We start from the raw sequence: 25,038 nt of genomic DNA on the forward strand, positions 1-25,038 counted from the left end.
TCTTCGAATTACTTGGTCCACACATCTCTTCCACAAGTGAGGGTCATCCCAAATATAGTATTTGAAATCACTCCTCAACTTGTCCCTTTGGTTTTTCGAAAAGTTGGGAGGGAAGATTTTCGCAACCAAGTAGTTCGCCATTGGTGCAAACCAAGGAACGCTATCCGACACAGCATGCAAACTATCCAATGGGAATGAGTCATTGATTGGAAAAGGATCAAATTTTAAATTTTCAATGCGGCTTAAATGATCCGCAACCAAGTTTTGAGATCCACTCCGGTCCCTAATCTCAATGTCGAATTCTTACAAAAGCAAGATCCAACGTATGAGCCTAGGCTTTGACTCATTCTTTGTCAATAAGTACTTTAAAGCTGCATGATCCGTGTATACCACTATCTTTGACCCTAGCAAATAAGATCTGAATTTATCTAAAGCATGAACAATAGCTAAGAGTTCTTTTTCAGTAGTGGTATAGTTGGATTGTGCTGCATCTAGTGTCTTAGAAGAGTAAGCAATGACATAAGGGAGTTTACCATCGCGCTGTGCAAGCACGGCACCTACAGCATGGTTTGACGCATCGCACATTATCTCAAATGGCAACGTCCAGTTGGGGCCTCGCACAATTGGTGCTGTGGTAAGAACTCTCCTTAGCTCTTCAAAAGCTTTCACGCATTCGCTATCAAACTCAAAATCCACATCTTTTTAAAGTAGGCGCGACAATGGCAAAGCAATCTTGCTGAAATCCTTGATAAAGCGCCTATAAAATCCTGCATGTCCCAAAAATGAGCGGACCTCCCTCAAAGATGAGGGGTGAGGTAAAGTGGTGATAACATCGACCTTGGCCGGGTCTACAGAAATGCCTTCATAAGATACTACATGTCCTAACACTATGCCTTGTCGTACCATGAAGTGACATTTTTCAAAATTTAAGACAAGCTTAATGTCAACACATCTAGCTAAGACCTTGGCCAAGCTCTCCAGACAACAATCAAATGAAGTACCGTAAATGCTGAAGTCATCCATAAACACTTCCAGACACGTCTCCATTAGATCGGAGAAGACACTCGTCATGCACCGCTGAAAAGTAGTGGGTGCGTTACATAGTCCAAATGGCATCCTTTTATAGGCAAAGGTGCCAAACGGACAAGTAAGCGTGGTCTTCTCCTGATCTTCAGGAGCAATATGTATCTGAAAGTAGCCAGTAAATCCATCAAGGAAGCAGTAGTGAGATTTACCTGCCAAGCGGTCTAGCATCTGATCGATGAAGGGTAAGGGATAATGGTCCTTCCGTGTAGCGGCGTTCAGTCTTCTGTAATCAATACATACTCGCCACGCATTTTGTACTCTTTTAGTGACCATTTCACCGTCGTCCTTCTTGACCGTTGTGATGCCCAACTTCTTGGGGACAACTTGAACCGGGCTCGCCCACTCACTGTCGGCTATTGGGTATATGATACCCGCATCTAGTGATCGGGTGACCTCTTTCTTCACTACATCGAGGATGGTTGGGTTGAGCCTCCTTTGCGGTTACCTAATCGGCCTCACTCCATCTTGGAGATATATCCTATGCATGCACTTACGGGCGTCAATTCCCACAATATCCGCTAGGCTCCATCCTATTGCTTTCTTGTACTTTCTTAGAATATCTAGGAGTCTTTCTTCTTCTTCACTTGAAAGCTCACTAGCAATAATGACCGAAAACCCTTGGTTGTCCTCTAAGAAAGCATACTTCAAATGAGATGGAAGGGGCTTCAGTTCACTTTTTACCTCAAGCTGGGGTTCCTTTTCATCAAGCTCATGGAGTTCATCCTTGACAACTTTCTCATGTTTATCCTCTTGGTCATTCGTCTCCTCAACAATAGGGTAGCACAACTTGTTGTGGTCTTCTTCTTGCACTTCCGCTACCACTTCATCAATTATATCACATCGGAGCACGGAATGTTCTTCGGGAGGATGCTTCATGGCTTCCTCTAAATTGAACTTGATATTCTTGTGTCCAACCTCAAAGGAATATGTGCCGGTGAAGGCGTCTAACTTGAATTTAGAGGTCTTGAGGAAGGGTCTACCAAGTAGAACGGAGGATGAGCTTCTATTTTCTGTTGGGGGCATTTCAAGGATGTAAAAGTCAACCGGAAAAACCAAATCCTTAATCGCCACAAGTACATCTTCCGCTATTCCCATCACTATGATCACACTTTTATCGGCTAAGGCAAACCTCGCCGCCGACTTCTTTAATGGAGCTAAATTCAACCGCACATAGATAGAAAGTGGCATGATGCTTACACAAGCTCCCAAGTCACACATACAATCATGAAAAGTGCGTCCACCAATACAACAAGACACTAAGCAAGGTCCAGGGTCACCACATTTCTTTGGAATAAGTTCCATCAAGGAAGAAATTGAACTACCCAAGGATAATGTCTACAATTCTCCTATCCTATCTTTGTGTGTACACAAGTCTTTCAAAAATTTTGCATACTTCGGAATTTGTTGGATAGCATCAAGAAGGGGTATGGTTACCTAAACCTTCTTGAACACTTGAAGCATGTTCAAATCGAATTCCGGTGTTTTCTTCGCCTTCTTCACCATGGAAGGGAATGGAATAGGAATGGACTCGTCCACTATGGCTTTCCTCTTGGGTTCCTTGAGGTTTACTCCTTCTTCCTCATGCCTTTTGTCCGCCACCTCCTCTTCATGTGTAGATTCAACAACCATTTCTTCCTCATGAATGTCTCCCATGACTCTTGGAGGTATCTCCCCTAATGTAGTTCCTGACCATAATGTGATGGCATTGAGACCGCCCTTTGGGTTTGGTTGGGGTTGGGATGGAAGGTTGGAAGAACTTGAGGGTTGGTTGGTGTTGTTGTTGGGAGTTGGTGTTTGGTTGGACATGGTCATCTTTAAGAGCATGTTGGTGAGGTTAGCCAATTAAGCGCCCAAGGCATCGAATTGAGCCTTGTTACTCTCATATCGCTTCTCCATGGCGGCCCTAAGCTCATCAACTTGATTTTTGGAAGATGGAGGAGTTTGGTTTTGGTTTTGTTGTCTATGGTGTGGTGCTTGGTACTTGGTGTAGTTGTTTTGGTTTTGGTTGGGGTGGCCTTGGTTGGCTTGGTAGTTGGTGCTGTTATGGTGGTATTGGGATGAAGATTGGTTGTTGTTGTGGGAAGAAGAAGAGTTGTTCCATCTTTGGTTTTGATTGCTTCCTTGTGCATTATCCCTCCACCCTTGATGTTGATTACCACCTTGATGGTAATTGTTTTGGCCGTGAGAAGGGTAAGGTGGACGGTTGTTGTAATTCACATTGGCTACTACAAGAGCATGTTCCTCTTGAATTTGATGGCATTGATCGGTGTAATGTGTGGTGCTAGAGCACAACCCATAAATTCTAGGAGGACCTTCAAGTTGATCAACCGGAGGTGGGGCTTGGATGGCTTGGATGGAGTAGTATTCCTTTTTATCCTTTTGTATTTGGGTAAGGATGGTAGTCATATCCCCAAGTGCTTTGGTTAGACTTGACTCAGAAGGAGATGGTTCTACCACACCCTTGAGAGTAGCTAATGAGCAAGTGAGTGTTTATTCCATGATGCGGACAAGATTCCAATAGCCTCTTGAACCGAGACCAATACTCATACAAACTCTCTTGGTCTCATTGCATTATGCCCAAAATCTCTTTCCGGATGTAGTCGGTCTTCTCCAGTGGAAAGAATTTGTCTAGAAACTCTCTTCTCAAGAAATCCCAATTAGTAGCAATCTCATTCGGTAGCGAATAAAACCATGTCTTTGCTTGCCCTTCAAGAGAGAAAGGGAAGGCAAAAACCATGACAGCCACCTCATCGGCTCCATGCCTTCGAGCCGTAGAACAAGCAACTTGAAAATCTCTTAGATGTCAGATGGGGTCTTGGACCGGCAACCCATGATATTTAGGAAGTAGATGTATCAAGCTACCCTTCAATTAAAAGTTTGGATCAAGGTTAGGGATGCCTTGCTTGCAACGGTTGAAGTATGATATCCGGAGCTCCTTGCTCATGCAAAGTGATCCGTCATGGCTCCGCCATGTGTGGCTCACCTGTAGGATGTAAAGATGTGTTATTAGTGCCAACAGAAGAATAGAAAGTAGCAGACTCTAAGTCACTCTCGGTACCGCCTAGTGATTCGGTATGTTCCTCAAGAGAGGCCGAAGTACTAGCCGTATAGTCCAACCGCCGTCTAGCTTGCCGAGTATGTAACAAGGTTCTTTCAATCTCAGGATCAAAATTGGCTAAGCTAGAATTCAGTTGAGACCGAGTCATCAAACTCGAGAGTCAGCACAAATATAAAAGAAATCTAAACTATAGCTAAGTATTGAAAGCAATTAAAATATCTACAATATTCACATATTCACATAACCAATAACAAGACATATCTTGCAACCATTCCCCAGCAACAGCGCCAAAAATTTGATTGAGCCTGCAAGGGTGTATTGGTAAAGATTTTCCTCAGTAAAACTGCGTTGCAAGTATAGCTCTACCAACAACAATCCTCGGGCATCAAATTTAGAAGAGGGATTTGGTTGTCACAAGTTTAACCCCAATAGAAATAACCGAAGTATTCAAACCTCGGGTTGTCTCACAAGGAATGGGCAAACATGTGCTTCAACATTCGTTAGAAATCCGGGGTTGTGAGTTATGAGCATAAAAATAAATGGGAATCTTAACAAGCAAGTAATCTTAGATTGCAAGAAACTAATTCAATCAACTAAACAAGATATGAGAGATTTCAAACTAACAATGTAACATTCAATATGATTCTATTCTAAGCTAAACAAGTAACTATAACTAAGACAAGTGATTGGGAATTTTGGTTTTCAAGTATGAATAATAAAAGCAACTCTTGGCTAGACATGGGAATTGAGGTCACCATCCTTGTCTAATAACCATATCATGACAATTATGAGGAACTAAACTCATTAAGTCTACTTCTATACTTGAAGTACGTCAAATGGTTTGGTCAACATCAATCCATAAGTTCTAACCTCACTACTAATTAACTTAGTAGGAAGTTAGCGTCAATGGTTATCAAATTGACCACTAAGGGCTCCCAAATCATCAAATCCATTAGACCCAATGACTCAAGTTTACCCAATTCCCTTGGCCTAGGCCAAGAGTAAAGAGAACTACTCTATAATCAAAGTAAACATTTCATCAAACACATGGTAAGCATTAACAAAAGACATGTTCAAAATAGCAATTAAATTGAAATCAACAAGTACCCACTAACAATTGTCAACATACAATCATCCAAATAACACAATTAAACATAGAAATCATCAATATAACATCAAAAAGTCAAGATTCACAACATTCATGAAATGGGTATAAAATGACAATTAACAAGAATTCATAAAACTATCACAAGATATAAGCAAAATTATACTAGGAAATTCAAATTAAACAATTAAAACTAGTAATTAACAAGATCCAATTCACAATTCAACAAGGGAAGATCAAATTAAAACTAGATCTAGAGAGGAACAAGGGTTTCTCTCTCTAGAAGAACAAAAGAACCAAAAACTAGCTAAAATTGTGTCTTAGTGTAAAATGGTTGATCCCCCCTTTTCCCTCTAGCATCCTTGGGTCTTTTCCATGCAAAAACAGCTTGAAATTGGGCCTGATGAGCCTCAGAAATTGCCAGGCACAATTTCCTTTAATGAGGTCATGTGCAGCTTCCCACGCGTGCGCGCCATGCGTGCGTGCGCGCCGATTGCTTTTGCGATCTACGCGTGCGCGCCAAGTGCACGTGCGTGTCGATAGGAATCTTCTGATCCACGTGGATGCGTCCATCCTTGCGCACCGCTTCCAGCCAACCTCATCCACGCGTGCGCGTGGAGTGCGCGGGCACGCCGATGCTGTTTTTCCCAAAATTTCAAGTCTTCATGTTTCTCCCTTTTGTACATGCTTTCTTTCTCTCTTCTAGGCCATTCCTACCCTATAATTCCTGAAATTACTCAACAAATACATCACAGCATCGAATGGCAATAGAAGAGGATTAAAATATGGCAATTTTGAGGCAAAATAAGCATGTTTTTCATCATGGGGAAATATTAGGAAGTGAACACAAAACCATGCATTTCTTGTGAATAAGTGTGAGAAATATTGACGAAACCCTCCAAATTCTACACAATATAAACCACAAAATTGGGGTTTATCAAAGTGCCTCCATGATTTTAATACTTGGCAAATTCTTGTCTTTGTTTGGTTGAGAAGTATCCTTTGGTGTGGTGTCCGCGTTCTTATGCGGCATCCTGTTTTCTAGATCAGAGTCGTGGTCATTGTCAAGGTTGTCCACCATGATGATGGGATGACTTTCAAGTTTCCCGGCAACGGCGCCAATGTTCTGAGGGTTACCTAAAACTGAAGGTCGATCTCGGACGAGATCTTCTGTGCTGGTCGGTGTTGTTATATCCGACTTGTTGGACTTGGGGGTGGTGCTGATCCTTCTTTACCGGATGGTGGTGGTACCTGTAAGGGACTCCGATACCTAAGTTAGCAAGGGTATTAAGCAGATTTTTTGTAGAATCAGAGTATGAGTTATTCCTGGGTGCTCCAGTGTATTTATAGTAGTGTGGAGTGACCTTTTTGGAGATAAGATAGTTATCTTATCTTATCTTTGAGTGAAGTCATCTTATCTTTAGGGGAGTCACCCTTATCTTTTCAGGCTTTAGTTGTCTTTAGATTGGGCTTTGTCCCTCTATTTGGGCCGGTTTGGGCTCCCGGTAGTGATTTGGCCGAGCTCTTTGAGAGGAGCTCGGGTAATCCTAACCTGAAGAGGTCGGTCAACTTTGTCGTCGATTAGCCCAGGTCATGGAGCTTAACCCAGGGCATGAACATTTATAAAGCATGCCGATTTCCTTCTATGGCCACGCTTTTTAAGCATGCCAAAAAAAAGTGTGGCCAAATTTCAAATCAGTGGCCACCCTCGTAAAAGCGTGCCGATTTCCCTCTATAGCCACGCTTTTCAAGCGTGGCAATAAAAAAGCGTGGCCAAATTTCAAATAAGTTGCCACCCTCATAAAAGCGTGCCGATTTCTCTCTATGGCCACTGATTAACGGATAATTTATACGCTTTTTGGCATTGTTTTTAGGTAGTTTTTAGTAGGATCTAGCTACTTTTTAGTATATTTTTATTAGTTTTCAAGCAAAATTCACATTTCTGGACTTTACTATGAGTTTATGTGTTTTTCTGTGATTTCAGGTATTTTCTGGCTAAAATTGAGGGACCTGAGCAAAAATCTGATTCAGAGGTTGAAAAAAGACTGCAGATGCTGTTGGATTCTGACCTCCCTGCACTCGAAATGCAATATTTGGAGCTACAGAAACATAATTGGCACGCTCTCAATTGAGTTGAAAATTAGACATCCTGGGCTTTCCAGCAATATATAATAGTCTATACTTTGCCCGAGTTTTGACAACGCAAACTGGTGTTTAAACGCCAACTTCCTGCCCTATTCTAGCGTTAAACGCTAAAACTGAGTTACAAGCTAGAGTTAAACGCCTAAACTGGCACCAAAGCTGGCGTTTAACTCCAAGAAAAGTCCCTACACGTGAAAGCATCAATGCTCAGCCCAAGCACACACCAAGTGGGCCCCGAAAGTGGATTTCTGCACTATCTGCAATTAGTTACTTATTTTCTGTAACCCTAGCTACTAGTTTAGTATAAAAACTACTTTTAGTGATTTATTTTACATCCTTGATCAGTTTTATGCTATCATAGATCATATTGTACACGTTTGGAGGCTGGCCATTCGGCCATGTCTGGAACTTCATCACTTATGTACTTTTTACGGTGGAGTTTCTACACCTCATAGATTAAGGTGTGGAGCTCTGCTGTTCCTCATGAATTAATGCAAAGTACTATTGTTTTTCTATTTAATTCAAGCTTATTCTTATTCTAAGATATTAACTCGCACTTCAACCTGATGAATGTGATGATCCGTGACACTCATCATCATTCTCACCTATGAACGCGTGCTTGACAACCACTTCCGTTCTATCTGCAATAGCTTGAGTGTGTATCTCTTAGCCTCCATTCCGAAAGATCAGAGTCTTCGTGGTATAAGCTAGAATCAATTGGCAGCATTCTTGAGATCCAAAAAGTCTAAACCTTGTCTGTGGTATTCCGAGTAGGATCTGGGATGGGATGACTGTGACGAGCTTCAAACTCGCGAGTGCTGGGCGTAGTGACAGATGCAAAAGGATCAATGGATCCAATTCCAACATGAGTGAGAATTGACAGATGATTAGCCGTGCGGTGACAGCGCATTTGGACCATTTTCACTGAGAGGACGGACGGTAGCCATTGACAATGGTGATCCCCCAACATACAGCTTGCCATGGAAAGGAGTATGAATGATTGAATGAAGGCAGTAGGAAAGCAGAGACTCAGAAGGAGCAAAGCATCTCCATATGCTTATCTAAAATTCTCACCAATGAATTACATAAGTATCTCTATCTTATCTTAGATTTTATTTATCTTTTAATTGTCAAAACCTCATAACCATTTGAATCTGCCTGACTGAGATTTGCAAGATGACCATAGCTTGCTTCAAGCCGACAATCTCCGTGGGATCGACCCTTACTCACGTAAGGTTTATTACTTGGACGACCCAGTGCACTTGTTGGTTAGTTGTGCGAAGTTGTGAAAAAGAATTGAGATTATGATCGTGCATACCAAGTTTTTGGCGTCGTTGAGATCACAATTTCGTGCACCAAGTTTTTGGCGCCGTTGCCGGTGATTGTTCGAGTTTGGACAACTGACAGTTCATCTTGTTGCTCAGATTAGGTAATTTTATTTTAATTTTAAGTTTTTGTTTTTATTTTTTTTATTTTCGAAAAATTTAAAAATAAATTATTCTATGTCTTCAAAATTTTAAGAATGAATTCTAGAGTTTCATGATGATCTGTTGAAGTCTGGCTGGCTGTGAAGCCATGTCTAATCTTTTGGACCGAGGTTTCAACTTATCATCACAAGAGCTTGTTGATTTCTATAAATCTTGTTGTTGAACGTAATGATCTACTAAAGCTTGGCTGGCTAGTAAGCCATGTCTAATTTCTGGACCGGAGTTTTAGGCTAACATTGCATGATTCCTGGAATTCTCATTAGAAATTTTGAAATCCTTATTTTTCTTTTTCCAAATAATTTTTGAAAAATCCAAAAAATTTATAAATTATAAAACCAAAAAATAATTTGATGTTTCTTTTTTGAGTCTAGTGTCAAATTTTAAGTTTGGTGTCAATTGCATCTTTTTAATTTTTCTTAAAATTTTCGAAAACTCATGCATCGTGTTCTTCATAATCTTCAAGTTGTTCTTGATGATTTTCTTTGTTTGATCTTTGCATTTCCATGTTTTGTGTCTTTTCTTGTTTTTCATATGTATTTTTAATTTGTTAGTGTCTAAACATTAAAAATTTCTAAGTTTGGTGTCTTGCATGTGTTTCTTTTCTTAAAAATTTTCAAAAACATGTTCTTGATGTTCATCTTGACATTCAAAGTGTTCTTGGTGTTCATCTTGACATTCAAAGTGTTCTTGCATATTTTTCTTGTTTTGATTCATAATTTTCATGTTTTGAGTTATTTTGATATTTTTCTCTCTCCTCATTAAAAAAAATAAAAAATAAAAAATATATTTTCCTTATTTTGCTCATAATTTTCGAAATTTTAGATTGATCTAATCAAAAAGTTTTAAAATTTAATAGTTTCTTATTAGTCAAGTCAAAATTTTCAATTTAAAAATCCTATCTTTTCAAATCCTTTTCAAAAATCAAATCTTTTACAATTTTCTTCTTAATATTTTTGAAAATTTAAAAATGATTTTCAAAATCTCTTTCTTATTTTTATTTTATATTTTCAACTTTAATGTTAATATTTAATATGATTGATTAAAAAATTTTAAGTTTGTTACTTGCCTAGTAAGAAAGGTTCAATCTTTAAATTTTAGAATCATATCTTTTTGTTTCTTGTTAGTCAAGTAATTAACTTTAATTTTAAAAATCAAATATTTTTAAATTTCTTTTTCAAATCTTTTTCAAAATGATTTTCAATCATATCTTTTTCCGAAATCAATTTTCAAAATCTTTTATAACATCCTATCTTTTCAAATTTGATTTTCAAATCTTTTTCAATTACCCACTTAACTTTTTGTTTGATTTTAAAAAAAAAGGTTTTCTATTTCAATCATATCTTTTTCAAAATCACCTAACTACTTTTCTCTCTCTAACTTTCGAAAATCCCTTACCACTTTCTCAAAATTCCTTTCAAATTAACCAATTGTTTTAAATTTTAATTTAATTTTATTTTATTTCTCTTTTAAATTTCGAATTATAACTAATATATAAAATAAAAACAAAAATATTTTTTTATTTAATTTTTGAATTCTTCCCCCTCTCATCTCTTTCTATTTATTTATTTATCTACTAACACTTCTCTTCTACTCATAATTCAAACCCCCTCTTCTTCTCTGTGTTCAAATTTTTCTCTTCTCCTTCTTCTATTATTCTCTTCTTCTACTCACATAAAGGAATCTCTATACTATGACATAGATGATTTCTCTTCTTTTCTGCTCTCTTCTTTTTCATATGAGCAGGAACAGGGATAAAGACATTCTTATTGAAGCTGATCCTGAACCTGAAAGTACTCTTAAGAGGAAACTAAAAGAAGCTAAAGTACAACCCTCTAGAGAGGACCTGACAGAAATTTTCGAAAAAGAAGGAGACATGGCCGAACCCAATAATAATGGTGGAGATGCAAGGAAGATGCTTGGTGACTTTATTGAACCCTCTTCTAACTTCTATAGAAGAAACATCTCAATTCCTGCCATTGGAGCAAACAACTTTGAGCTTAAGCCTCAATTAGTTTCTCTAATGCAACAGAATTGCAAGTTTCATGGACTTCCATTGGAAGATCCTCATCAGTTCTTAGCTAAATTCTTGCAAATCTGTGACACTGAAAAGACCAATGGAGTTGATCCCGAGGTCTACAGGCTTATGCTTTTCCCTTTTGCTATAAGAGAGAGAGTTAGAACATGGTTGGATTCATAACCTCAAGAAAGCCTAAACTCTTGGGAAAAGCTGGTCAGTGCTTTCCTGGCCAAATTCTTTCCACCTCAAAAGATGAGCAAGCTTAGAATGGAAATCCAAACCTTCAGACAGAAGGAAGGTGAGTCCCTCTATGAAGCTTGGGAAAGATATAAGTAATTGATCAAAAGGTTTCTTACTGACATGCTTCCAGAATAGAGCATCATATGTATATTATATGATGGTCTGTCTGAGTTGTCAAAAATGTCATTGGACCATTCTGCAGGAGGATCTCTTTATCTAAAAACCCCTGCAGAAGGTCAGAAACTCATTGAAATGGTTGCAAATAACCAGTTCATGTACACGTCTGAGAGGAGTCCTGTGAACAATGGGACGCCTTAGAAGAAGAAAGTTCTTGAAATTGATACTCTGAATCCCATATTGGCTCAGAACAAAATATTGACTCAGCAAGTCAATATGATTCCTCAGAGTCTGAATGGATTGAAAGCTGCATCCAACAGTACTAAAGAAGCATTTTCTGAAGAAGAAGCTTATAATCCTGAGAACCCTGCAATGGCAGAGGTGAATTACATGGGAGAACCCTATGGAAATACCTATAATCCTTCATGGAGAAATCATCCAAATTTCTCATGGAAGGACCAACAGAATCCTCAACAAGGCTTCAATAATAATGGTGGGAGAACACGGTTTGACAATAGCAAACCCTTTCCATCATCTTCTCAGCAACAGGCAGAGAATTCTAAGTAGAGCCACTCTGACTTAGCAACTGTAGTCTCTGATCTAACTAAGACCACTCAAAGTTTCATGACTGAAACAAGGTCCTCCATTAGAAATTTGGAGGCACAAGTGGGTCAGTTGAGTAAGAAAATTACTGAACTCCCTCCTAGTACTCTCCCAAACAATACAGAAGAGAATCCAAAGAGAGAGTGCAAGGCCATAAAAACATCCCACATGGCCGAGTGGATAGAGGAGGGAAAGGCAGTGATTTCCACTGAGGAAGACCTCAATGGACGTCTACTGGCCTCCAAGGAGTTCCCTATTGAGGAACCAAAGGAATCCGAGGCTCATACAGAGACCATAGAGATTCCACTAAACTTACTGTTGCCATTCATGAGCTCTGATGAGTATTCTTCCTCTAAAGAGGATGAAGATATTATTGAAGAGCAAGTTGCTCAATATTTAAGAGCAATCATGATGCTGAATGCCAAATTATTTGGTAATGAGACTTAGGTGGATGAACCTCCATTGCTCATCAATGAACTAAATGATCTGGTTCAACTGAAATTACCTCAGAATAAATAGGATCCTGGAAGGTTCTTAATACCTTGTACCATAGGCACCATGACCTCTAAGAAGGCTCTGTGTGACCTTGGTTCAAGTATAAACCTCATACCCCTCTCTGTAATGGAGAAACTAGGGATCTTTGAGGTGCAAACTGCAAGAATCTCACTAGAGATGGCAGACAATTCAAGAAAACAGGCTTATGGACTAGTAGAGGATGTCTTAGTGAAGGTTGAAGGCTTTTACATCCCTACTGATTTCATAATCCTAGATACTGGGAAGGATGAAGATGAATCCATCATCCTTGGAAGACCCTTCCTAGCCACAGCAAGAGCTGTGATTGATGTGGACAGAGGAGAGCTAGTCCTTCAGTTGAATGAGGACTACCTTGTATTCAAGACTCAAGGTTCCACTCCTGTAACCATGGAGAGGAAGCATGAAAAGCTTCTCTCAATACAGAGTCAAACAAAACCCCCACATTCAAACTCTAAGTTTGGTGTTAGGAGGCCACAACCAAACTCTAAGTTTGGTGTTGAGAGGCCCCAACCCTGCTCTGATTATTTGTGAGGCTCCATGAGAGCTCACTGTCAAGCTATCGACATTAAAGAAGCGCTTATTGGGAGGCAACCCAATGTTATTTAATTATATCTATTTATTTTCCATTATTATTTTATGTTTTTTGTAGGTTGATAATCATGTGAAGTCACAAAAACAACTGAAAAATTAAAAATAGAATGAAAAATAGCATTAAAAATAGCACACCCTGGAGGATAAGCTTACTGGCGTTTAAATGCCAGTAAGAAGCATCAGACTGGTGTTTAACACCAGAAAGAAGCATCAAGCTGGTGTTAAACACCAAAAACAGGCTACAGTCTGACGTTAAACACCAGAAACAGGCTACAGTCTGGCGTTAAACGCCAGAAACAGGCTACAGTTTGGCGTTAAACGCCAGAAACAGGCTACAGCTTGGCGTTTATCGCCAGAAACAAGCAGCAGTCTGGCGTTAAACTTCAGGATTGCACTCTAAGGGCATTTACACGCCTAAATGGAGCAGGAATGATAAGTCCTTGACCCCTCAGGATCTGTGGATCCCACAGGATTCCCACATATCCCACCTCTTCTTCTCTCTTCTTCACACCTTTTCATAACACTCTTCCCCAAATACCCTTCACCAATCACCTCCATATCTCTTCCCAAATACCCTTCACCAATCACCTCATTCACTTTTCCCCAAAACACCACCTCCCTCCCAAACCCAACCCCAAATACACAAACCAACCCTCCCCCCAACTCCTATATATAATCCTCATCACTCCTTCAATTTCACACATCACAAACACCTTATACCCCCTTGGCCGAATTCACCCTCTCCCCCCATCTCCTCCATTTTCTTATTCTTCTCCTTCATTCTTTCTTCTTTTCTCTAGGACGAGCAAACCTTTTAAGTTTGGTGTGGTAAAAGCATTACTTTTTGTTTTTCCATAACCATTTATGGCACCTAAGGCCGGAGAAACCTCTAGAAAGAGGAAAGGGAAGGCAAAAGGCTTCCACTCCGAGTCACGAGAGATGGAGAGATTCATCTCAAAGGTCCATCAAGACCATTTCTATGAAGTTGTGGCCAAGAAGAAGGTGATCCCTGAGGTCCCTTTCAAGCTCAAAAGGAGTGAGTATCCGGAGATCCGACATGAGATTAGAAGAAGAGGATGGGAAGTTCTCTCCAATCCTATTTAACAACTCAGAATCTTAATGGTTCAAGAGTTCTATGCAAACACATGGATCACTAGGAACCATGATCAAAGTATGAAACCGAATCCAAAGAATTGGCTTACAATGGTTCGGGGGAAATACTTAGATTTCAACCCGGAAAATGTAAGGTTGGCGTTCAACTTGCCAATGATGCAAGAAAACACACACCCCTACACTAGAAGGGTCAACTTTGATCAAAAGTTGGACCAAGTCCTCATGGACATATGTGTGGAAGGAGCTCAGTGGAAAAGAGACTCAAGAGGCAAACCGATTCAATTGAGAAGACCAGACCTTAAGCCTGTAGCTAGAGGATGGTTGGAGTTCATCCAACGCTCTATCATTCCTACTAGCAACCGATCCAAAGTAACTGTAGATCGGGCCATCATGATCCATAATATCATAATTGGAGAGGAAGAAGACGCCACCCTCACTAAGGTGGACCCGTTCCTTAATCTCCTTGTCTATTTATTTTTCTCTATTTTTGTTCTCTATGCTTATTTATGTTTGTGTCTTATTACATGGTCACTAGTGTCTATGTCTTAAAGCTATGAATATCCTATGAATCCATTACCTTTCTTAAATGAAAAATGTTTTTAATTACAAAAGAACAAGAAGTACATGATTTTGAATTCATCCTTGAAATTAGTTTAATTATTTTGATGTGGTGACAATACTTTTTGTTTTCTGAATGAATGCTTGAACAGTGCATATTTTTTATAATGAAGTTTATGAATGTTAAAATTGTTGGCTCTTGAAAGAATAATGAAAAAGAGAAATGTTATTGATAATTTGAAAAATCATAAAATTGATTCTTGAAGCAAAAAAAGGCAGTGAATAACAAGGCTTGCAAAAAAAATGGCAAAAATAAAAGAAAAAAAGAAGAAAGAAAAAGAAAAAGCAAGCAGAAAAAGCCAAGAGCTCTTTAAACCAAAAGGCAAGAGCAAAAAGCCAGTAACCCTTTAAACTAAAAGGCAAGGGTAAAAAGAATCCAAGGCTTTGAGCATTAATGGATAGGAGGGCCCAAAGGAATAAAATCATGGCCTAAGCGGCTAAACCAAGCTGTCCCAAACCTTGGCTTGTGGCGTGAAGGTGTCAAGTGAAAAGCTTGAGAATGAGCGGTTAAAGTCGTGATCCAAAGCAAAAAGAGTGTGCTTAAGAACCCTGGACACCTCTAATTGGGGATTCTAGCAAAGCTGAGTCACAATCTGAAAAGGTTCACCGAGTTATGTGTCTGTGGCATTTATGTATCCGGTGGTAATACTGGAAAACAAAGTGCTTAGGGCCACGACCAAGACTCATAAAGTAGCTGTGTTCAAGAATCAACATACTGAACTAGGAGAATCAATAACACTATCTACATTCTGAGTTCCTATAGATGCCAATCATTCTGAACTTCAAAGGATAAAGTGAGATGCCAAAACTATTCAGAGGCAAAAAGCTACTAGTCCCGCTCATCTAATTGGAGCTAAGTTTCATTGATATTTTGGAATTTATATTATATTCTCTTCCTTTTATCCTATTTGATTTTCAGTTGCTTGGGGATAAGCAACAATTTAAGTTTGGTGTTGTGATGAGCGGATAATTTATACGCTTTTTGGCATTGTTTTTAGGTAGTTTTTAGTAGGATCTAGCTACTTTTTAGTATATTTTGATTAGTTTTCAAACAAAATTCACATTTCTGGACTTTACTATGAGTTTGTGTATTTTTTGGTGATTTTAGGTATTTTTTGGCTGAAATTGAGGGACCTGAGCAAAAATCTGATTCAGAGGCTAAAAAAGGACTGCAGATGCTGTTGGATTCTGAGCTCCCTGCACTCGAAATGGATTTTCTGGAGCTACATAAACCCAATTGGCTCGCTCTCAATTGCGTTGAAATGTAGACATCCTGGTATTTCCAGCAATATATAATAATCCATACTTTTCCCGAGTTTTGACACCGCAAACTGGCGTTTAAACGCAAACTTCCTGCCCTATTCTGGCGTTAAATGCCAGAATTGAGTTACAAGCTAGAGTTAAACGCCCAAACTGGCACCAAAGCTGGCGTTTAACTCCAAGAAAAGTCTCTACACGTAAAAGCTTCAATGCTCAGCCCAAGCACACACCAAGTGGGCCCCGAAAGTGAATTTCTGCACTATCTGCAATTAGTTACTTATTTTCTGTAACCCTAGCGACTAGTTTAGTATAAAAACTACTTTTAGTGATTTATTTTACATCCTTGATCAGTTTTATGCTATCATAGATCATATTGTACACGTTTCGACGCTGGCCATTCGGCCATGCCTGGACCTTCATCATTTATGTATTTTCTACGGTGGAGTTTCCACACCTCATAGATTAAGGTGTGGAGCTCTGCTGTTCCTCATAAATTAATGCAAAGTACTATTATTTTTCTATTCAATTCAAGCTTATTCTTATTCTAAGATATTCACTGGCACTTCAACCTGATGAATGTGATGATCCGTGACACTCATCATCATTCTCACCTATGAACGCGTGCCTGACAACCACTTCCGTTCTATCTGCAATAGCTTGAGTGTGTATCTCTTAGCCTCCATTCCGAAAGATCGTAGTCTTCGTGGTATAAGCTAGAATAAATTGGCAGCATTCTTGAGTTCCAGAAATTCTAAACCTTGTCTGTGGTATTCCGAGTAGGATCTGGGATGGGATGACTGTGGCGAGCTTCAAACTCACGAGTGTTGGGCATAGTGAGAGACGTAAAAGGATACATGGATCCTATTCCAACATGAGTGAGAACCGACAGATGATTAGCCGTGCAGTGACAGCGCATTTGGACCATTTTCATTGAGAGGACGAACGGTAGCCATTGACAACGGTGATCCCCCAACATATAGCTTGCCATGGAAAGGAGTATGAATAATTGAATGAAGGCAGTAAGAAAGTAGAGACTCAGAAGGAGCAAAGCATCTCCATACGCTTATCTGAAATTCTCACCAATGAATTACATAAGTATCTCTATCTTATCTTAGATTTTATTTATCTTTTAATTATCAAAACCTCATAACCATTTGAATCTGCCTGACTGAGATTTGCAAGATGACCATAGCTTGCTTCAAGCCGACAATCTTCGTGGGATCGACCCTTACTCACGTAAGGTTTATTACTTGGACGACCCAGTGCACTTGCTGGTTAGTTGTGCAGAGTTGTGAAAAAGAATTGAGATTATGATCGTGCGTACCAAGTTTTTGGCGCCGTTGAGATCACAATTTCATGCACCAGCCACGCTTTTCAAGCGTGGCAAAAAAAAGCGTGGCCAAATCACAAATCAGTGGCCACCCTCACAAAAGCGTGCCCATAGACCACTTTTGGGCACGCTTTAAAAGCGTGGCAAGAAAAAAGGGTGCCGACAGTCCTTTTTTCTTGTAGTGGGAAGTCCATGAAACTTGCAATTCTGCTGCATTAGAGAAACTAATTGAGGCTTCAGCTCAAAATTGTTTGCTCCAATTGCAGGAATTGAGATGCTTCTTCCATAGAAGTCAGAAGTTGGTGCAGTAAAGTCACCAAGCACCTTCCTTGCATGTCCACCATTGTTGTTATTTTTGGCTGCCATAACTTCTTCTTTTTCGAAAATTTCTGTTAGGTCCTCTCCAGAGTGTTGTGCTTTAGCTTCTCTTAGCTTCCTCTTTAGAGTTCTTTCAGGTTCAGGATCAGCTTCGACAAGAATGTTCTTATCCTTGTTCCTGCTCATATGAAAAAAAAAGAGAACAGAGAAGAAGAAGAATCCTCTATGTCACAGTATAGAGATTTCTCTATATGAGTAGAAGAATAGAAGAATGAGGTAGAGATAGAATGAGAAGAATTCGAACACAGAGAGATGGAGAGGGTTCGAATTTTAAGAAGAGGGATGTTAGTGAATAAATAAAATAAATAGAAAGAGATGAGAGAGAAGGAGTATTCGAATATTAATTAAAATAAAATAAAAAATATTTTTGTTTTTATTTTAATTAAAAGTTAGAATTCAAAATTTAAGAAGAGAAGTAAAAGTAATTTGAAAACTAAATAAATTAATTAATTAAAAATATTTTTGAAAAAGTTGTTAGTTGGTTTTTGAAAGTTAGAGAGAGAAGAGTAGTTAGGTGGTTTTGAAAAAGATAAGAAATAATAAACTTTTTTTTTAAATCAAACAAACAAGTCAAGTGGTTAATTGAAAAAGATTTGAACATCAATTTTGAAAAGATAAGAAGTTAGAAAAAGATTTTGAAATTAAATTTTGAAAAAGATATGATTGAAATTTATTTTGAAAAAGATTTGAAAAGGAAATTAAAAAGATTTTATTTTTGAAATTAGAGTTGATGACTTGACTAATAAGAAACTAAAAGATATGATCCTAGAATTTAAAGATTGAACCTTTCTTAATAGGCAAGTAACAACTTGAAATTTTTGAATCAAAACATTAAATGTTAGCAATAAATTCGAAAATATGAAATAGAAATTAAGAAAAAGATTTTGAAAATTAATTTTAAAATTTTCGAAAATATTAAGAAGAAAAATGAAAAAGATTTGATTTTTGAAAAAGATTTGAAAAGATAGAATTTTTAAATTGAAATTTTAACTTGACTAACAAGAAACAACTAAATTTTAAAAATTTTTGACTACGTCAACCCAAAAATTTCGAAATTTATGAGTAAAATAAGGGAAAGATATTATTTTTAATTTTTTTGAATTAATGAAGAAAGAGAAAAACAACAAAAAGATACAAGACATAAGAATTCAAGATCAAAACAACTAATGCATGCAAGAACACTTTGAATGTCAAGATGAACACCAAGAACACTTTGAAGATCATGATGAACATCAAGAACATATTTTTGAAAATTTTTAAGGAAAGAAACACTTGCAAAACACCAAACTTAGAAATTTTTAATGTTTAGACACTAATAATTTGAAAATGCATATGAAAAACAAGAAAAGACACAAAATAAGAAAATGTAAAGATCAAACAAGGAAAATCATCAAGAACAACTTGAAGATTATGAAGAACACGATGAATGAATTTTCAAAAATTTTAAAGAAAAATTAAAACATGCAATTGACACCAAACTTAAAATTTGACACTAGACTCAAACAAGAAACATAAAATTTTTTGTTTTTATGGTTTTATAAATTTTTTTTGTATTTTTCGAAAATTAATTTGGGAAAAGAAAAATAGAACTTTCAAAATTTTTAATAAGAATTCCAGGATTCATGCATTGTTAGTCTAAAGCTCCGGTCCAAAAGATTAGACATGGCTTAATAGCCAGTCAAGCTTTAAGTGAAAGCTTCGGTCCAAAAGATTAGACATGGCCAAATGGCTAGCCAAGCTTTAGCAGATCATGACATACAACAGCCAAATAGATGGGAATCCAAAGGCTGTTGCAATGATAAGTGGAAGCCTCAGTCCAAAAGATTAGACATGGCTTAACAGCTAGCCAGGCTTCAACATATCTCATTAATCTCTAGAATTCATTCTTAAAAATTCTGAAGAAAATTTTTTTTGAATTTTTCGAAAACTATAAAATTTTTTGTATTTTTTTCCAAAATAAAATAAATAAAAAAATAAAAAGCTTAAACATAAAATAAAATTACCTAATCTAAGCAACAAGATGAACCGTCAGTTGTCCAAACTCGAACAATCCCCGCACAACTAACCAGCAAGTGCATTGGGTCGTCCAAGTAATACCTTTCGTGAGTAAGGGTCGATCCCACGGAGATTGTTGGCTTGAAGCAAGCTATGGTCATCTTGTAAATCTCAGTTAGACGGATTCAAATGGTTATGAGGTTTTGATAATTAAAAAATAAATAAACATAATACAAAATAGAGTTACTTATGTAATTCATTGGTGGGAATTTTAGATAAGCGTCTGGAGGTGCTTTGTTGCTTCTAAACCTCTGCTTTCCTATTGCTTTCTTCCAACCATGCGTGCTCCCTTCCATGGCAAGTTGTATGATCCTCTCGGATGAAAAATACCAGGTACGATCTTTGCACGGCTAATCAACTGTCAGATTGCTTGTCTCGGATGAAAAATACCATGTACAGCTACCGCACGGCTAATCATCTGTCGGTTCTGCTAGCGTCGGAGTAGGACCCTTGTCCTTTTGCACACTGTCACTGCGCCCAACATTCGCAGGTTTGAAGCTCGTCACAGTCATCCCTTCCCAGATCCTACTCGGAATACGCCACAGACAAGGTTTAGGCTTTTCGGATCCCAGGAATGCTGCCAATTGGTTCTAGCCTATACCACAAAGATACTAATCTCACGGACTCGGTCCGTGTATTTGATACCCAAGAGAATATACTCCGGCTGTCGTCCAATGACTATGTTGAACATCATGTAGACCACTTGTGGTTGTCAGGCACGCGGATCTTGGCTAAGCGAGTAACGAAGATAGTGGGTGATTGTCACGGGTCATCCCTTCATTCTGACTTAACTGAATTAAGTACAAGAGTATATATTGGAGAAGAAGTAGGTGTGAATTGAAAGAAAAACAATAGTACTTGCATTAATTCATGAAGAACAGCAGAGCTCCACACCTTAATCTCTGGGGTGTAGAAAATCCATCGTAGAAAATACATAAGTGAAAAAGGTCTAGGCATGGCCGTGAGGCCAGCCTCCAAAACGTGAACAATGATAAAAGTTACATATGATTCAAAAAGATGATAAAATAAATCTCTAAAAGTAGTTTTTATACTAGACTAGTAACCTAGGGTTACAGAAAATGAGTAACTAAGTGCAGATAGTGCAGAAATCCACCTCCGGAGCCCATTTGGTGTGTGCTTGGGCTAAGCATTGAAGCTTTTTCATGCATAGGCTGTTCTTGGAGTTAAACGCCAGCTTTGGTACCAGTTTGGGCGTTTAACTCCAATTCTGGTGCCAGTTTGGGCGTTTTACGCCAGGAAGTTTTAGGCTGGCGTTGAGCGCCAGTTTGGGCCATCAAATCTCGGGCAAAGTATGGACTATTATATATTTATGGAAAGCCCAGGATGTCTACTTTCCAATGAAATTAAGATCCCGCCAATTAGGTTTCTGTAGCTCCAGAAAACCCACTTCGAGTGAAGGAGGGTCAGAATCCAACAGCATCTGTAGTCCTTTTTCAGCCTCTGAATCAGATTTTTGCTCAGGTCCCTCAATTTCAGCCAGAAAATATCTAAAATCACAGAAAAACACACAAACTCATAGTAAAGTCTAGAAATGTGATTTTTGAATAAAAACTAATAAAAATATAATAAAAAGTAACTAAATCATACTAAAAACTATGTAAAAACAATGCCAAAAAGGGTATAAATTATCCGCTCATCAACCTTTAAAATATTTTTCATAACAATTTAGATTTTTGTGTCATAATATTTTGTTACAAAATACTACTTACTTTTGTAACATTTTTTATTCTTTTAGTTACAAAAATAGAAAGTTGATTTTAAAACATTTAATTAAATAATGGTAAATTTTACTCTACCCTTCCTATAATAACATGTACATTACCCTCTGTGACATGTCACTCTTTAATTGGTTGTTTTGTTCACTAATGAATGCACATCATGTTATGTTTTTCTATACTTTTTCACTTTTAATTTTCACTAATCATGCTTGATTATTGAATACTTTTGTGCTTAAACCATAGATTACTTTCAATTCTTTGATTTGGTTTGAATTTATAGAAATTGGTGGAAAAGAAAGTAAAAAGCACAAAACAAGCATGAAAGAAGAAAGGAGTTTAAAAGGTGAAGCCAAGAAAAGAAGAAGCAGAGGAAAGCAAGGAGGTTGTGGCATTGGTGGCAACGTTAGAAAACTAACGCCCACATTAACACCAGCATCAAGGGCAAGGCAACGTTAGTGGTAGCGTTAGCACACTAACGCCAGTGGTAATGCTGGGCCAAGGATGAATTGTGGCGTTAGTGGTAGCGTTAGCACACTAACGCCAGTGCTAACGCTAGAACCTGGCAGCCTGACCGTGTCTTCTTCAAACAAGAATAACTTGAGCTACAAAGCACCAAATGAGGTGATTCCAATGGCATTGGAAAGAAGGAATCTAGAGCTTTCCAAGAATTTATGGCACTACATGGTGGACACTAAATTTGAGGGAGAAATCTTGCCCCGAAAGTGCAAAGATGAACATTGTATCAACCTGTAGTAAGGCCAGCTGACCTCTTCATCTTCCATGTAGTATAACTCAAGCTGTAGAACTCCAAATGATGCGCTTATAAAAGCATTGGAAAGTAGACACTCACGGCTTTCCAAAAATATATAATAGTATGGGATAGACATTAAGTTTGAGCTTCAGAATCTGGCAATTGTTAACGTCGTTAACTCTAACGTCAGGGCTAACGCCAGCGTTAGCCAACTAATGCCAGCGCTAACTCCAAGTCACCCTGGACCTCAATTTGGATCAAATATTTCACTCCAAGTCCACTTAAACTTCAAGCAAGCAAGCCCACAATTGTCAACCAATCAAGGCCACAAGAAGCATCTACAATAGTTAATTTTCATTTCATTGTAATTTGCTTTCAATTTCATTTAAGTTTGTTATTTAAGAGAGCCTATAAAAAGGCCTAAGTTTCATAGAATAGAAGAGAAGATGGAACACATTTGGTGGAGACCAATTCAAAATTCTGTGAATTAGCACACATTTAGGGCATTTTTGTCCCCTTTTTATTGCTTTTTTTTTCTTTTCTTTTCTTTTTCATTCATTTTTTTATATATGAATATTTTTTCTTTTTCTTTTATTTTTTTCTTTTCAAACTAAAAATATATACAAGAGCATCAATGCATATAGTTTAACATTTAATGCACGAGTATGTACCCAATTCCCAAGATCTTCAATGAAAATACAAAACATACTTTTACCACAACCAATGTCCCAAGTTTCCCCACACTTGAATGATACACACACTCACTAGCCTAAGCTAATCAAAGATCCAAATTAAGGACATTTATTGTTTTTCACTTTAAGGCTCGTAATGTGCTAAAATTAAGAACAAGAGGGTATTAAAATAAGCTCAAAATTGGCTAACAATGATTGATGAAAGGTTGGCTATTTGGGTAAGTGAGCTAAATGAAATGATGGCCTCAATCATATAAATGCATGTATACATGGAATAATGGACATAAAGAATCAAACAAGTCAAAGATTACAATCATAGAAAGAGAATAATCACACACAAGAAGGAAAATAATGGTTATATGATGTAACCACATAAATAGGCTCAAAAATTACAAGGTTGTGTGTTCTTAGCTCAAAAACATGTTCCACAATGTATAATTCAAGCAAGTTTAATGAAAAATTTTTACTCAAATCAATTGGGAGGCCAATGCCCTATTAAGAATGTTTTTCTTGGAGAATTTCATTATTTTAACTAAGCTTATTATACATATATGCAAACCTAGAAAATGCATCTAAAATTCTAAAAGACCTAATAATAAAAGAAAAATAAAATGTGGAAGTGTTAGGATTAGAAATTTGTCACCCAAAAATGACCGTTTCGGTTGGACGACCTCCCCACACTTAAAATTTTGCACCGTCCTCGGTGCATTAAAAGATGAGCAAGGGGGATATGGTTACTTTTCGGATTGCCACCTTCAGCTGGTGGATCAACCGGTTGCTGCATGTTCTTTCTTCCGCTTCCCTTGTTGCTTATGGTGCATCCTTCATGAAAAATAGAAAACCAGATAAGAAAACAAGTAATGCAAAAGCAAGGAAGCATATATTGTTGGAATGAGGTAATAATCACTAGAATGAAGTGAGTGACCCAATGCGTGACATGGATAAAAGTAAGTGTGCATTCTAAGTTGCGCGCGATTTAGAACACACACACTAACATAAAAAGCTATATCACAGTTACATAAAAAGGAACATGCACTTCACTCATTCTAGTGTGCTTGAGATGCTTCAAAGGAAACTTGTAAGTTAAGACCATCAAACAAGTCATAAAGAAGCATGAAAGCATTCAAGCGATAATCAAACAATTGTGAAATGGAAGATGAAGGGACATTGGTTGATGTGCAAGGAGACTTTAATGATAAAGGAACAATGAAAATTACACATCAACCAATGACACACTTTGAATTTTGGTTCTCATCACCTAGTGGACATAAAATAGGACACATGGTTGCTATGCAAAGTAGTAAAAGAGACTAGAGGTGAAATCAATCACATAGTAAGCAAGATCCATATAGCTTGACAATTTCAAAAAGATGTCACTAGGTGAGATTACAATCCAAATTCACAATTGGGGCATTATGCCAAATTGACTAGTTTCACGTATGTGTAGAGCACATAGTTAAACAATTGAGAGTCAACATGTCCTTAAGGCATAAGCATAACATATGGATGCATATGATCAAGCAACACAATGCATTGAGATAAATGCACAACATCCAACATAAAAAAATTGCCTAGTCAAAGTAAAGAGTTCCAATCACATGTGGCTAGCTACAACATGCAATTCAAAAGATTTAGAATGCTTGAAAGGCAATTCTGATACACTTGGTATGCACAAAATTAAGCATGAAGAACTCAAAACTAAGTAACAAATTATAACCTCAATAAAGGATTCCAACAATGAATATTAACAACAATGATGCTAGGATAGCATCTCATGGGTAATCATCAGCAATTAACATCAAAATCAGCAAATTAAATCAATAATCCAACACTTAGCACCAAAACAGAAAATTAAAGTAACTAACTAACTAACTAACTAAAGGAGAAGATGGTGGATAGTGAATGATAGTGGTGGGTGATGGTTAGAGGAGGGAAATAAAAGAAAAGAAAAGAGAAGAAGAAAAGAAATGAAAAGAAGAGAAGAAAAAAATAAGGTGTGTGAACAGGGCAGGGGGCAACGCGTACGCATGGGTTACACGTACGCGTGACATGGGAAAAATGGAGATGACGTGTATGCATGGGTCACGCGTACACGTGGGGTGGGGGGAATTTGTGCTAGATG

This window comes from Arachis ipaensis, chromosome B01 (genome assembly GCF_000816755.2).
Source record: "Arachis ipaensis cultivar K30076 chromosome B01, Araip1.1, whole genome shotgun sequence".
In the NCBI taxonomy this organism is placed as follows: domain Eukaryota; kingdom Viridiplantae; phylum Streptophyta; class Magnoliopsida; order Fabales; family Fabaceae; genus Arachis; species Arachis ipaensis.